The sequence below is a fragment of the Chrysochloris asiatica genome, unplaced genomic scaffold (assembly GCF_000296735.1).
Source record: "Chrysochloris asiatica unplaced genomic scaffold, ChrAsi1.0 scaffold00004, whole genome shotgun sequence".
NCBI lineage: Eukaryota > Metazoa > Chordata > Mammalia > Afrosoricida > Chrysochloridae > Chrysochloris > Chrysochloris asiatica.
In genome coordinates, this window is record NW_006408522.1 from 41,785,798 (window position 1) to 41,802,392 (window position 16,595).

The following is a 16,595-nucleotide window of genomic DNA, read 5'->3' on the forward strand; positions in this document are numbered from 1 at the left end:
AACTTGTTCTCCTGTATAGAGATGTTAAAGCAAGTGGAAGAAATGAGGAGGCAAAAGACCTGAACAGAAAATTTCAAAGGGCAACTTGAGAAGACAAAGTCAAATATTATCATGAAATGTGCAAAGATCTGGGATTAAAAAGTCAAAAAGAAAGCACAAGTTCAGCATTCCTTAGACTGAAAGAACTGAGGGATAAAATTCAAGCCTTGACTTGCAATATTGAAGGATTCTTTGGGAAAAATATTGAATGATGCAGAAAGCATTAAAAGATAAAGAAAGACTAAACAGAGTTAGTGTATTAAAAAGAAATGGTTGATGTTCAATCATTTCAAGAGGTAGCATATGATTAAGAGTCAATAATACTGAAGAAAGAAGTCCAAACATTGAAGGCACTGGCAAAGAATAAGATTCTGGAAATTGATATAAAACCAATTGAAATCTTTCAACACACTGATGCTGCACTGAAGGTACTCACTCATCTATGTCAAGAGATTTGAAAGATAGCTACCTGACCAACTGGTTGGAAGAAATCTATATTTTTGCCCATTCCTAAGAGAGGTGACCCAGCAGAATGTGGAAATCATTGGACAATATCATTAATATCACATGAAAGTAAATTTTTGCTAAAGATAATTCTAAAATGGCTGCAACAGTACATTGACAGGGAATTTCTAGAGGTTTATGCCAGATTCAGAAGAGGACATGGAATGAGGGATATCATTGCTGACATCAGATGGATCTTGCCTGAGAGTAGAAAAAAACAGAAAAATGTTTACCTGTGCTTTATTGACTATGCAAAAACTTCTGACTGCATGGGTCATGACATGCTATGGACAACATTGCAGAGAATGAGTATTCCAGAACACTTAATTGTGCTCATGAGGAACCTGTGCATAGACCAAGAGGCAGTCATTCAAATAGAAAAAGGGGACACTGGATGGCTTGAAAGGTGTGTGCCAAGGGTGTATTCTTTCACCATACTTACTCAGTCTCTATGCCAAGCAAATTAGCCAAGAAGCAGGATTATATGTCATCAGTATTGGAGGAAGGCTCTTTAACAACCTGAGATATGTAGATGATATAACCTTGCTTGCTGAAAGAGAGGGCTTAAAATTCTTACAGATGAAAATGAAAGACAATAGCCTTATATATGAGTTGCTCCTCAATATAAAGAAAACAAAAATCCTCACTACTGAACCAATAAATAACATCATGATAAATGGAGAAAAGTTTGAAGTTGGCTAAGACTACATTTTGTTAGGTCTACAGTCAACACTCATGGAAGCAGCAGTCAAAAAATCAAATGATCCCCACCCCCTCCATACACAGAGTAGACAGGGATGGGCAACTTGGACATTGGCTACCCAAAATGGGGGAGGGGGGACTACAAAGGCAAGAAGTGACTGGCTTACAAGCTTTCAAGAGGGAAGCTAGATTCATAGGGCATGAAGGAAGGTAGAATCTCCACTGAGTAGTATCCAACCTGTCTAGGAGGGCTGATGAAATGAAATCCAGATGGATCTCTTGTGATACAATAGTGAATAATTGTTATCTGGATTGCTTGTGAGGGTTGGAATTGTAAAGGTAGACATTTTTTTAGCAAGGAAGGGAGTGATTAACTTTTCAGCCTAAGAACACAGGTCCCTGGGACCATCAAGGGAGAAGAGCGGAGAGCAGAACCCTACCCAGAGAAGCAGTGATGCCTGAGATGGAGGCAGAGACGATGATGTGGAGAGATGGAGCTGTTGGGGACTTCAGACACAGAGAGGGAGAGGGGCTGTGTGCTGACAACCCAGGGGACTGGCTTGTAGTGTATACCCTTTGGTTGGTTGATGATGCATGGAGGGGATTGTAACCATAGCAATGAAATGATATACTATAGGATGAATGTAAAACTAATGTTCTCCCATGTAAACTATCACAGAATTCACAATAAAACATTAAAAACAAACAAACAAACAAAAAACCACCAAATGACATATTGTATTAGGCAAAGCTGCCGCACAAAACCTCTTTCAAGTGTTCAAGAACAATGATGTCAGTTTAAGGACAAAAATGCATCTGACCCAATCCATGGCATTTTCAATAACTTCATGTGCAATGAAGAAGGAAGACTGTAGTATTGATGCATTTGAGTTATGGTGTTGGAGACGATGATAGAAGTTAGTGGGGACTGCCAGAACAAACAAATCTGTGCTGTAAAAACTACAAGAATGCTCCTTAGAAGCCAAGAAATACCAGACATTGCTTCATGTACTTTGGATATATTATCAGAAGACATGACATCATGCTTGGTAAAGTGGCAGGTCAGCAAACGAGAGGGAGATAGCTCCCCAACGTGATGGACAGCACAGTGTTAGCAGCATGAAGCATAGTAACAATTTTGAGGATGGCACAGGGTGGGTGGTGCTTCATTCTGTTAGGCATAGCGTCACTATGGGGCATAATCAACTTGACAGCTCCTAATAGCAACAATAGCGTAGTGGTTACATATCGGGACCGCGAACCGCAAGGTCAGCAGTTCGAAACTACCAGCAGCTCCGCAGGAGAGAGAGGAGGCTTTCTGCTCCCGTAAAGATTTACAGCCTCGGAAACCCTGTACAGGATCGCTATGTGTCGGAACCGACTCCACGGCACATAACAACAGCAACAACAATAGTAACAATAGTAAGACTACAAGTGTATTATTAAGAGAACTTAACTGCAGCTATCCACTGATTGCAAAGATAACTTTAAACATATTTTATTTGAGGAAAAAACTCTTGAATTATTTTCCGGAACCCTAGAAGAAGTACTTTTTGATTTACCCTTCTATATGGACAATCTTGTTGTTATTAAGTGCCATGGAGTTAGTTCCAACCCATAGCCACCCTGTATAGGGTTTCCAAGGTGCGGCTGGTAAACTTGATCTGCCGACTTTCCAGTTCAAAACAACTTTGCAGTCCAGTGCAGTAACCCAAGATGCCACTATAGACTAAAAATCTGACTCTTTTAATCATGACTTTAACCATAGTATTTTACCTTCAATAAGTATTTACATCTAGAATCATCTAATAATTGTCTCCACTAGCTCTGCTTGAATAAATGTTATTAAAATATATTTTCTGTGCTGTTTTAAGTTTTGTTTCATCTTAAAGAATACTCCTTATAAATATATTCAGAAAACAGACTTCAAATACTCTTATTTGATTTATTTTAACTCTAGAAAAATAATGAGATAAAATTACATTCCCACAGAATGTCTTTTAAAAAGTTAGTTTCAAATCTATTCCATTGTCTCAAAGACTCACCTTTACATCTAAGCTAGAATATCTATGTTGACCTCTTCTACTCCTCTATGATTCCTTGGTTTCACATATTCACTCTCACATTGTTGTTATGTATGTAGGTAGGTGTGCATTTATGTTTGTTTTATTTGCTTATTGCCCATAATTTTCTTTAGATTAAAAGTGAATAGGGCTGCTAATCTCACGGTCAGCAGTTCGAAACTACTAGCTGTTCCACGGGAGAAAGATGAGGATTTCTGCTCCCGTAAAGATTTATAGCCTCGGAAACCCTGTGCAGGGTCGCTATGAGTTGGAACCGACTCCACAGCACATAACAGCAACAACAAATATATTCTCTAAAAATATTAAGGGCCTGTGCCTCTTTTTCTCTTACTCACTGCTGTGTTTTCTTTTCTTGCTATTATACTCCCAGCACATAGAATAACAAATGGCATAGTAATAGTATTTTTGGATTAATGTGCAACAACCCAAACCCACTGACACTGAGTCAATTCTGACTCATAGTGATTATATAGGGTATTCAAGAACATAACTATTTATGGGAGCAAATAGCCTCATCTTTCTCCCAGAAAGTGGCGGTTGGTTTGAACTAAACCCTATACATAGCAACACAACACCAATCTACAGTGCCACCAATGTTCCTTAATGAAAATGCTTAGTACTTGCCAAACATGTTTTATGATTATATTAAATTATTCTTATGGATCAAAATTGTATTTCTGCACAGTGTTTCTATGTACAAATTTTATCCTCATTTTGGTTGCATTCAGATGGTAGAAATATGCTAGCTTTACAAAGCAATGCTGAAATTTGTCCCATCTAAGGAGCTGATGCCTTTGAATTGTGGTGTTGGAGGAGAATACTAAAAATGCCATGGACTGCCAAAAGAACCAAAAGATCTGTTTTGGAAGAAGTGCAGCCAGAGTGCTCCTTGGAGGCCAGGATGGCTAAGCTTCGTCTCTCATACTTTGGACATATTGTCCGGAGGAAACAATCGCTGGAGAAGGATGTCATGCTGGGTAAGGTGGAGGGTCAGAGAAAAAGAGGAAGACCCCCCAACGAGATGGATTGGCCAGGTGGCATCATTGATGGCATCGAGTGTGGCGGCGGTAGTGAGGTTGGCCCAGAATTGGACATTGTTTTGTTCTGCTGTGCATGGGCCGCTCTGATTCGGTCTCGACTCGATGGCACCTGACAACAACAACAACAAGGAGCTGTGGTACTGTAGTGGTTACAAATCTGGCTGTGAACCTTAAGGTCAGCAGTTTGAAACTACCAGCTGTTCCATGGGAGAAAGTTGAGGCTTTCTGCTCCCGTAAAGGTTTATAGCCTTGGAAATCCTGTACAGGGTCGCTATGAGTCGGAACTGACTCCACAGCACATAACAACAACAACAACATAGGCTTATGTGATTTTGTAAAGTATGTCATTCAGAATTCAGAAATTCCTGATTTGTTTTAAGTGATGTAAATTATTTTCTATTCAGGAAGACTACTTTTTCCAGAAGAAAACAATTTCTCTTTTGTGGGAGAAAAGTGTCCTTAATCCTCAATTCAGTAACTAAGTTGATGAAAACTAACTATATCCAGTCTTCCTTGTTGTTGTCCTTGTTAAATGCCTTGAGTCATTTCTGACTGATAGCAAACCCTGTTTAGGGTTTCCAAGTAGAAGTTAGTGGGTTTGAACCATCAGTCTTGTGGCTAGTAGTCCAGTGCTTATCCTACAGTACCATACCAGGACTACCGTGTGCCTTATTTATAAATAACAGGAATCAGTCTACAAGGCCGTAGTAACTGCCCAATGTCCATGGACTTTTCCACCATGAATAAGGTCCATCAAGCTTACTTGAAAACATCTGAGGGAGTTGTTATTGGTTGTTATTGAATGTTGTCAAGATTGGAAGCAGATGGCCCTTCTTCTGATGTGTCTCTGAGTGAGTTTTAACTGCCAACCTTTTAACAAGTAATTGAGTGCTTAACTGTTTACTCCAACCAAGGGCTGTTAATCTAAGGGAGAGGAATATTGTTGTTAAGTGCTTTTGGGCTAATTTTGACTCATAACAACCCTGTGTAGAATTTCCAAGGAGCAGCTATTGAGTTTGAGCCACCAACTTTGTGGTTCAAACCGACTTGAGGTCCAGTGTTTTATCCCACTGCACCACACCAGGACTCTGAGGGAGAGGATGGGGAACAGTAAACAGTGGTTCTTTTCAGGCATAGAGTTTTTATGTAGTCATCTGGCACATTCTGTATTCCCATAGAGTTTACAAACTGGGAAGATAAATTTGTGATACTTCTCCTATTTAACAATTCTGTTCTCTTGATGATTTAAAGTCCTGAATACCCTATACAGGGTCACTATGAATTGGAACAGACTCGACAGCACTTAACAACAACATATGCAAGAAACTAATTATTTGATGATGATAGGAAGCGTGCCAAAGTACACTCAGTTATTTAGTCATATTTTGTTGCATTAGTGTCAGATAGTAGATTTGAAAACTTGCCATCATACAGATAAAATTATTAAGGTCTTACAGTATGTCCACATTTTCCATAGCTACTGTTTCTTTGTGTCTAAATTATAAGTATTGCTTGAAATTGTGGAATTGCATGAGAAAGGGGCTTTTCATTATCTAGTACGATTACATCAGAAATGCCACAAATTATTTAATGATGCTTGAATACCACATGTCTTTCACAAACAGAAACTTATTCTCTCACAGTTGAAGAGGCTACAAGTCCAAATTCAGAATGCCGGCTCTAGGGGAAACCTTTCTCTCTTTTGTCAGTTATGGAGTTTGAGCCACCAAACATCCTTATGTCAACAACTGTAAGTCGAACATTACATGGAGATCTCCATGTGTCTTGGCATCAATCTATCTCTGGATCTAGGAGCTTAGGAGCTTCACAGTACAGGTCCAAAGGACACACTCCATTCTTGGCTCTTCTTTCTTGGTGGTTGTAGGTCCCTCTGATCTCTGCTTGCTTGTTTATTCACTTTTATATTTCAAGAGATAGAATCAATAGAGAGATAACCTAATCTTATAGAATGCATCCATCCTCATTAAGATCATAGAAATGAGGATTTGCAATACATAGGATAATTGCATCAGATCAGAGCTGATCACAAGATCACATCGTGGGGGTGGTGATTATGTCATTACATAACTCCTAACTGCCAAACCAAGAATCATAGCCCAGCCAAGTTCACACACACACACACACACACACACACACACACACACACATATACATATTTGGGGGGGGGGCACTTTTCTTTACTGGTATCTATATAATCAAAAAAGAGGAGGTAAGAAATTGAAAATAGAAATTAATGAATAGGGGAGAAAAATAAAAATGTATTGCTGGAAAAGGCATAATAACTTATTTTTTCTGAATACATAATGAACTATTAGCCATTCTCATCCCACCCTCTCCCAATCCCCAAATTTACTTACACTTGTAAACATTTTTCAAGAACGAAAAAAAAGAAAAAGCTTACTAAACACACACCAAGTCAAGTTATGTTGATGTTTTCCTCTCCATTTCTGTAACTGATATTGGCACCTTAATACATTGATGATAGCATGCACATTTTTATAAAATAACCTACTTTGTATTCCTATAATAAATAATTCCATTTCCATCACTTTTAAAGCATCATTGCAAAGAGAGAGTAGTGTGCAACAATGCGGCCTTATGTTTCTTATTTTCCAGATCAATCTGTTTTTCTTAATTTTAATTTATAATCAGCACAACTGAAGCTTCCTAATCATATCAGACATGCCAATCCTTTCAAAAGCAAATCTGATTTAACATCAAGGAGCTTGGCTGGTGTTCATGGAGAAGGAGATTTTCTCTCACTTCTCTCCAGAAGTTTTTGGCTGGTGCTTCACTCATTAACACAGCTGAATTTCAAACTTGGTGGATACCAGTCTTTACATTTGAGTCAAGCAATTGCTGATCTAGTCAGCATGGCAGAGGGTGCACCTAGGCAGAAGATAGCAGAATTTCTAGTGTGAATTTTTGGTGAAGAGGAAGAGAACTAAACATGCAAAAGGAAACTGCTTGATAGTCTGAAATAAAATAGAAGTTGTGACTTTGAAGGTGGAGCTGTGTTCACCTTAAGCTTTTTTTCTTTCTAAATTTAATCTGTTTCATTGTTGTTATTGAGAATATTATACACAACAGTTCAACCGTTTGAATGTGTGTCATTGAGTACCATTGACCACCTTCTTCAAGTTCTGCAACTGTTCTCACCCTCCTCTTTGGAATTGTTTTCTCCTCATTAACATAATCACTACCCATTAAGGTTCCCAAGTGATCTTTCAAGTTGCTATTGTCAATTTGGTTCCAGATAGATAGTTCTTAAAAGAGCATAATGCTCCAGGCAGACTTTTTACTGTTTAAGCTAAACTGTTGTTTGGTATTAAGATGACTTCAGAGGATATTTTTGTTTTAAGATTTAAAGATTATCACAGAGCAATAGTTTCAAGGATTCACCCGACCTTTATGGTTCCAGTACATCTGGATTCCATGAACATTTGAAATTCTGTTTTCCATTTTTCCACTTTTGATCAAGATTCTTCAATGGAATCTATGGTAGTTGGACACCATCCAGTTCTTCTGTTCTCATGGTAAAGGAAGCAGTAGTTTGTGGAGGCAAATAGTCACACATTCCATATTGTCCTCCATTTCTTGACTCTCTTTCTTCTTCATTGCTCCAGGAGAATAGAGTCCAATTGTTGTGCCTCGGGAAGACATTTGCAAGCTTTTTAGACACCAGGCATTATACAAGAAACAAGAAGATAAAACAAATGAAACAAAGGCACCAAACATAATATTAGGACAATTAACTGGGATGTTCCCTGAAAACATGACCCTACACTATAACCACAAAAGGGGTTTTAGTCACCTGTTGTTAAATCAGTCAATACTCAGAGACAGGGCTCAGCAAATAGCTAAGGATTTATTGTGTATTGATATATAGGGCAGAGAAGAGGGATGCTCCCAGATCAGCCGCCCCATCTAGTGGGGAGTCTGGAGTTCTTAAGAGGAAATGAAATCACAGCAATTGTTGTGAGGCATTGGTGTTTTTGTATTCTAGGCATTACCATGATCATGTCAGTCATTAGGGTGATTTGTGTCCTGAACAGTGACTGTTTCAACTATTCCTGTTTGCTGATTTTTCCTTTGTTCTCCAGAGGAGTGTTCCCCACTCATTTGAGCCACAAGTTCTGCTTAGGAGATAGAAAAGGAGTGATTAATTATGAAATGTAGCTAGAAAGGGCTGTTTGTGTTCGATTTTACTTTGTCATTGTTAGGTGCCATCAAGTGAGTTTGAACTCATAGCGACCCTATGAACAATGCATGAAACCCTGCCTGGTCCTGCACCATCCTCAGATTTTTTATTATGCATTGCTGCTGCCACTGTGCTACTTCATCTCATTGAGGCCTTCCTCTTTTTACTGACCCTCTACTTTACCAAAAGGAGTTCTGGTAGCGTCTCTCTGCTATGCATAGAGTTTTCAGTGACTCGCAATTTGGAAGTAGTTTGTCACTCTTTCTTCCTAGTCTGTCTTTGTTTTGTAGCTCATCTGAAACCTTTCCACCATGGGTGACCCTGCTGGTTATTTAAAACACCGGTGGCATAGCCCTCAGAATCACAGCAACTCAGACCACAGCAACTCTGGTAGTGTAGTGGTTACGAATCGGGCTGCGAACCTCAGGGTCAGCAGTTCGAAACTACCAGCTGTTCTGCGGGAGAAAGATGAGGCTTTCTGCTCCTGTAAAGATTTACAGCCTCGGAAACCCTGTACAGGGTCACTATGAGTTAGAACCAACTGCACGGCACATAACAACAACAACTACTATTTTACCAAGCCTAATGTCTTTCTCCAGGGACTGGTACCTCCTGACAATATGGCTGAAGTATAAAAGACAAAGTCTCACCATCCTGGCTTCTAAGAGGAATTCTGGCTGTATTTTTTCCAATGCAGATTTGTTTGTTCTTCTGGTTATTCATGATATTTTTAATATTCTTATTTAACACAATGATTCAAATGCATTGATTTTTCTCTGGCCATCATTATTCATTGTCCAACTTTCACATGCATATGAGGTTATTGAAAATACTATGAATTACAAGCATCCCCATGTTAATTTCAGCATCATTCACGAAAGTAAAAGCATGGATACGACCTAAATGCCCATTAACAGAAGAATGATTAAACAAACTTTGGTATATACGCACAAGCAGAATATTATACAACATTGAAGAATATGAAACTTCCGCAAAACACCTCACAACTTGGATGAAAGTGGAGGACATTATGCTGAGTGAAATTCGTCAATCACAAAAGGACAAATATTGTATGAAGCCATTGTTTTAAAAAGTTAAGAAAATATTTTCTTGCTAAATAAAATATCCCATGATGGTTACAGGATGGGTGGAGTTGGGGGAAGGAAGAAATGATAGAGTGAATAGAGGTAAATATTGCTAACTTGTGTTACATAGAATGCATTGCAATCATTGTAACATTCCAAAGTGTATAATTTGGTCAATGTGAGACTGATGATATGTTCTGTAAACCTTCACACAAAAAGTAAAAAAAAAAAACCAAAAAAAAAAGAAAAAAAAAAATAACATGGCTTAGCTTAAGGATCCCTTAGCCCTTAAACTAGTATCTTTGCTCTTAAGCACTTTAAGCTAAAATCTTTTCAGTGCTTCTGTATTTCAGTATCCCAGTTTTAAAACCTCCAAAGCAAGGAACCAAATTGTATGTAGTATTTGGTTGTGCATAAGATGCCTCATCAGCTACTCTTTCTTGTTTCCTTTTTTCTTTCTTCCTTTGTTTCTTTTTTGTCACTGTCATAAATATATCTATCACACAACTTTTGGCAATTTGGTTTTCACAAATGTACAATTTATTGACAGCAATTATAGCAAAAGGCTGTGCAATCCTACTTTTAATCAATAAAATGTTTTCACCACCAATAACCCCCTCTCGGCCTCCCTATTAAACTTTGGTTTCTATGCATTTGCATTTTCTTCTCTTTTTATATAAGTGAGGTCACACAATATGTATCCTTTTGTGACTGGATTATTTCACTCAGCATAATATTTTCAAGTTCCTTCCATACTGTTGCATGTATCAAGACTTCATTTCTCCCACTGACTAATTCATTGTATTCAATTGTATGTATGTGCTACATTTTGTCTGCCTGTTCGTTTGTTGAAGGGCATTTAGGTTGTTTCCACCTCTTAGCTATTGTGAATAATACTGGAATGAATGGTGGCATATAAATTTCTGTTTGAATTTCTGCTTTTAAGTCTTTGGAGTATATACTTAGGAATGGTATTGCTGGGTCACATGGTAGTTCTATTTTTGATTTATTGAGGAATCACCACACTGTTTTCCATAATGACTGTACCATTTTGTTTTCCCAGAGGTTTTGTTTTGTAATCTTAATCATTTTATTGCTGTTGTTGAGTACCATGGAGTCAATTCGGACTCAGAGACCCTATATAGGGTTTGTGAGGAGCAGTTGGTGGGTTTGAACCACTCACCTTGCAGTTAGCAGTCCAGTGTTTATCCTAGAGCACCACTCCAGGACCTAGTGTGAGTGAAATGATGTCTTACTGTGGTTTTGATTTGCATCTCACCTTAAACTTTTAAAAAGATAAATGTATGATGAAGGAAAGGATAAATCTATCTACCTATTTTGTTTTGCATCTCTGAACAGGTTAACCTAACAAACACATACTGCTGATCCTATCATAAAGGATACAGTTTTCCAAGGAGGTACTTTGTGGGTATTTTTGGCCTATAAAACAGATAGCAGAAGAGCTCTCCTTTCTAGCTGCAAGCTGGAGCTGGTGTCAGGCTTCACTAGGCACACAAGGCTCTGATTTTGTATCATTAAAGACTCATTATCTCTTTTAACTTCTGTTGGAAGCATTCATCCATAGCTCTAGCTACTCCTGAAACAATAGAAGCTCCTAGATCAGTAATAATGCTTTTTTTTTTTTTTTTTTTTTTGCTAGCCTAAGGAGCCTTTAAAGGATGGATTGGCTTTTACAATTCCGAAACAAAAAGCTACTGCTCAGAAAAATATGAAAGGTTATTTCTGTAAGTAACTTCAATTTTAAAGAGTGGAGGAAAATCATCTGATGTGGGTTTCTCAGAGCTGGGATTCTTATACCTGCATGCTAAATTCCTACTGGGGAAATATTACATCTTCCAAAGGAGAATGGCATGCTTTGCTTATGTTTCGTCTCAAAGAGAAGAGTACTTTAATAAGAATGAAACAGGCTTGGTGTATCGATCTTGCCAATTTGTTGGGTATTAATATATATTTGGCAGGGATCTAAACTCTCCATTGAATTCAACAGTGGATTACATGAACAGTAATTTCTACATTTACCGGCTTTGTTTACACTTTCATTATACCTCTACTGCATTATCTGATGCCTTCATAGAGTTTTCAATCTTCTAGCCACTTTAATCTCCTTCTGCACTCAGCATATTTTAGTGAGTTTGTTGGCATGAGGGAATTTTGAAGGTTATATTATAGTACATGAATCAATGGAAAATGAAATGCACTGGAGACTCGATCAGCCAGTTTTAATTCATTACAGAAAGTTACAGATACCAACATGCATTTAATGTAATCTGATCTCTTTATTCAGTCCTGAATTTATGAGCAATTTACTATGAGTCAAATGACAACTTTGTTTTAAAAATAGTAGTCTATATCAAATGTAATTTTAATTTATCTCTGACATATTTACATTTAAAGAGTAGGGAAAAGTGGTATCTTTAAACATAAATTTCTCCTTTCATTAGAAAAAAAAAACAAAAAAGCCTGAGAAAGATGATATTTTTGTTCATTGAAATGCTATCTGTCATTATAACATAGGTCAGCTGGGTGATAACAGTTAAATAAATCCAGCTCATCAGTACAGCTGGTAAACTGATTAGAAGCCCCCAAGATTATTAACCATTTCATTTTATGGATGAGGCAAATAATGTCATTGTGCTCAGTTCTATAAAAAAAAAAGAAAAAAAAATTATGTCAGCAAGTCTGCCTAGAATGATCTAATGTTCTTGGTTCAGGCTAGTCAACAAGTAGATATGGACAGTGGTTTCCCAGACCATCTCTCCAACAGCAACACAAATAGATGGTAAACATCTGTCAACTATTGTTTGGCTATAAGACGTGACCCTTTATTCTGGGTCCTGAGTCATTTTTGCTAATGCTTACCCCATCAAAATCATCTGTCTTACCTAAAAAGAGAGAAGGAAACCCCTTCTCACTCATATTTGAAAAATCTCATTTTCTCTAGTATCGTAGTACAGAAATGCAGGTTGAAGGGCAAATGTGGAACTTATCACTGCTATTTTTATTTAACAACCAAAATTTCCAATCCATTCTAAAGCAAACACATTTTCCTTTTTATCTCTCTGAAAATTTCTTATTGTTTACATAGGAAAGCTATGTAATTTTATCAAGCCAAAGAAAATCGCTTGTTCTTATAACTAGGATATTGATAGCATTTTACCTTTATATATGTAGAAATTATTAGTGTTATTATAAAATAGCATACATTATTTATTGTTGTTGTTATTAAGTGCCTTCGAGTTGATTCCAACACATAGTGACTCTGTATAGGGTTTCCGAGGAGTAGCTGGTGAGTTTGAACTATCAGCCTTGCAGTTCAAACTGACCTTGAGGTATAGTACTTATCCTACAGCAACACACGAGAACTATACATTATTTATAGAGACTACAAATTCATTTTATATATTGCAGTTATATTATTTATAATGGTAATTGTATAAATTATACAGCTTTTATGAAGTATGTGAAATAAAAATTGAGGTTTCACCACACAGTTTATGTAACAATAACAACAGCATTTGAATACAAGGCATTCTGAGTACTGATCAAACAGATCAGTTTTGTAACCAGAACTGAATTCTACATTACTTTAGAATTACAACATTCATGACAATTTCAAGTGCCTACTTCTTATTTAAGGAGCTCTGGTATCGTAGTGGTTACGAATCAGGCTGCTAACTGCAAGGTCAGCGGATCGAAACTACCAGCTGTTCCGCGGGAGAAAGATGAGGCTTTCTGCTCCCGTAAAGATTTACAGCCTCAGAAACCCTGTACAGGGTCGCTATGAGTCGGAACCAACTCCAAGGCACATAACAACAAGAACAACAACTTCTTATTTAATAGATATAAATTTCTGTTCCAAGAACATTCCAAAACATAAGTGGACCAATTTCAAATCCTGATATTTAGTTCATTTTAATCTGGTAAAATAAGGAAATAGTGCTAAGTTTTCTTGCAATTTTTTTTTTTTTTAAGTAGGTCACAGGGGTCAGAGAAGTGAAAATAGACAAGTATTGGTAGTGGTGGGGGAAGTAAGAATTTATTTTCAGAATTTCTGGTCAGATGCCCTAAAACTTTCAGTGCACAGAAATTAGTCGTAGAAACAATTGATTAGAATCGTCTGCCAACAGGCTGTCCAAATAGACCCACAGGCCCAAAGGGAACGATTGGATCCAACTCAATCCAGGTCAGATAAAAGGTTTCCACTATTTCATTTGAGGGGTGATTATTCTGTTATCTAACAAATCTAAGTATTAAATACTTCTAAATACACAATCCAAGTATTCCCTGCTAAATTTAATCGATATGTCCCCAATTATCGACCCTCTGCTTTATTTCTTTCATGTTGATTCCTTTCAAAAACCGGTAGTCTAGTCATACTTTCCCTTCATTCAAGCCACATGTATTTCTTTATGTCTTTAATGTGATTCAAATTTATTTATTTTCTTACTGCAAGTGTATTTTTTGTAAGACTGTGTGTGACAAAAAACTTTTTAAATTATTCCCTTTCAAGTGATTTGAAGAAAGAGGTGTTCTAGCCTGTAAATGTGAAATCTCTAATAATGGAACCTAATTCACCATGCCCTTGAATATTGCAAACTGAGAATTTTTTGATGTTAACAATTTGTTGCATCCCTTCCGTTTGAATACTCATATACTTTTATATTTCTAGAGTAAATGTCAAGTGACCTCTGATCCCTTTGCCCACACCACTTTTCATGTATGCCAGATCTGTTAATATAGAATGAGATGACTATGTCAGAGTTGAAGTGTGCTTCATTGGGTTTTTAATGACTGTAATCTTGTAGAAGGAGGTCACCAGACCTGTCTTCCTTCGTATGAAACACAGTGCATCTATTTGTTCCTCTAAACTGTGATCAATCTTCATTACTTATTCAACTTATTCAATGAAACAAAATACAATGTAATATTATCTTTTTTTCATAGTTATGTGCCTTATTAGAGAAAGTAACTCATTATAGTGCAGGATCAGAGGAAGCCCAGTGCACAGTGATTCCAGTCAGGATAGCCTTTCTTCTCTTGTGCCCACAGGTGGGTCTCCCTCTGGCTTTTGGCCCGTTGGTCTAGCTCTGTCCTACTCTGACAGTGTTACAAATCTCTTTAGGGCTGCTGGTAAATTCTCACAGGGTACATCACTCCACCCTAAGCCTCATCTTGAAGGCGCTTGGCTCTAGCTTTGTGGATCAGCAAAACCAGCTCCACCCCACTCTGCAAGCAAGCCTCCTGCACAGAGTCTCTCAGCTTTACTATGTGCATGGCTGGGTAACTCCACCACTACAATGTAATATTCTTAATAGAAAGTAGAAACACTCACTAGCACTGTATTTGGATACATAACCTTATGACAAAAATAATCAATAATTTAAATTTTTATTACTTTGTGGTGAAATGACAGGAATGTTATTTGACTTATTTTTCCCTCCTCTCTTATTTGCAGGGAAGATATATGGCTGACAACACTGGAATATGTAGAGTGGCCAAAGGTGGATAAGATTTCTGAAGACGCCTGAGGGCGAAGAAAGACAGTAGTTTAGAGAAGATATGCCCTTCACTGAGAACTAAGAATAGTACAAGAGATTCTGTGGGCAGATTAACAATCTCTCAATCCCTCAATATCTTTCATTCTTCTCAGCAGCTCCTACTCCATACCTATCATTGGAATTGGGTTTTATGGGACCAAGTCATACTTTTGAAGATAAAAATAAAAATAAAAATTTTCAGATGTGAAGCACTGGAAAAGAAGATGGTATTTGCTCATTCCAGGGTTCTGTGCTATGTGGGATAAAGATGGTCAGTCTAATAAACTCATGTACATTTAAACTGTCTTCCCAGTGTCGATAATCATCTAGATGTAAGAAGAAAAATGTTTTGTAATGGTCAGAAATGTGGTAGAACTGATCAAAGTATGTGAAAGTATGTGAAGTATTATTCAAACTGGCAAGTATGAGTAACGTTTCTTTATTTATGAAGCAGTATTAACACTGAAGAAGTCCTGATGTGGGCTAAAACACTGGACCTCTAAGTTAGTTTAACACAAGGTCAGAGGATCGAACTCACCAGCCACTCTGGAAGCTATGAGTCAGAACCAACTCAATGGCGCTTAATAACAACAACAGCAACATTAACACTGAAATGTTTTTATCTAGGTAGAAAACAGTTGTGAGAAAAAAAAAATTATGATGACAAATTTTTCAAATGATTAGACATTGCCTTGTCCTAATAACTTGTGCCTTCTCTAACTATCTTTGATTTACTACACCTCAGTAGTATGCTCCCTGTGACAGTCCTTTAGGTTATTACATGGGCACTCATTTGTTTCTTCTTGAAATCCATGGTTCTGTTCACCAAAATGAATGGTAGGAACTGTGACACTTTAGATGGTACCCAATGTAACAATAGTTAATTGCTGACACTCATAAAAGAATAAGTATTGGAATATTACAAGTATAAATACCACCTCTAGTCCCTACTTTGAAATTTGATTTTACAACTAGTCAGTAATGAGTTACAATAAATAATTTTTCCATTAAATGTAGTGTTGTTGTTAAGTGCTGTTGAGTCGGTTCCAACTCATAGCAATCCTGTATAGGGTTTTGGAGGAGTGAACCATAGACCTTGAGGTTAGCAGGTCAGTACTTATTTTATAGCACCACATCAGGAATCCAAATGCCGTGTATACAGATTCAAATATTTATAACTCTGCACCTACTACTCACTTATTGATATGATTATGCACTAAAGAGCCTGCTGTCATGCAAAAACAGCATTATGTGAAAATGAAAGATGATCACATCAGATCACAAAATGAAGGCTGGCTACACCATCACATAGCTGCCAGATTTCATCATTATACAGTTGCCAAACTGCTGAGGATAATGGT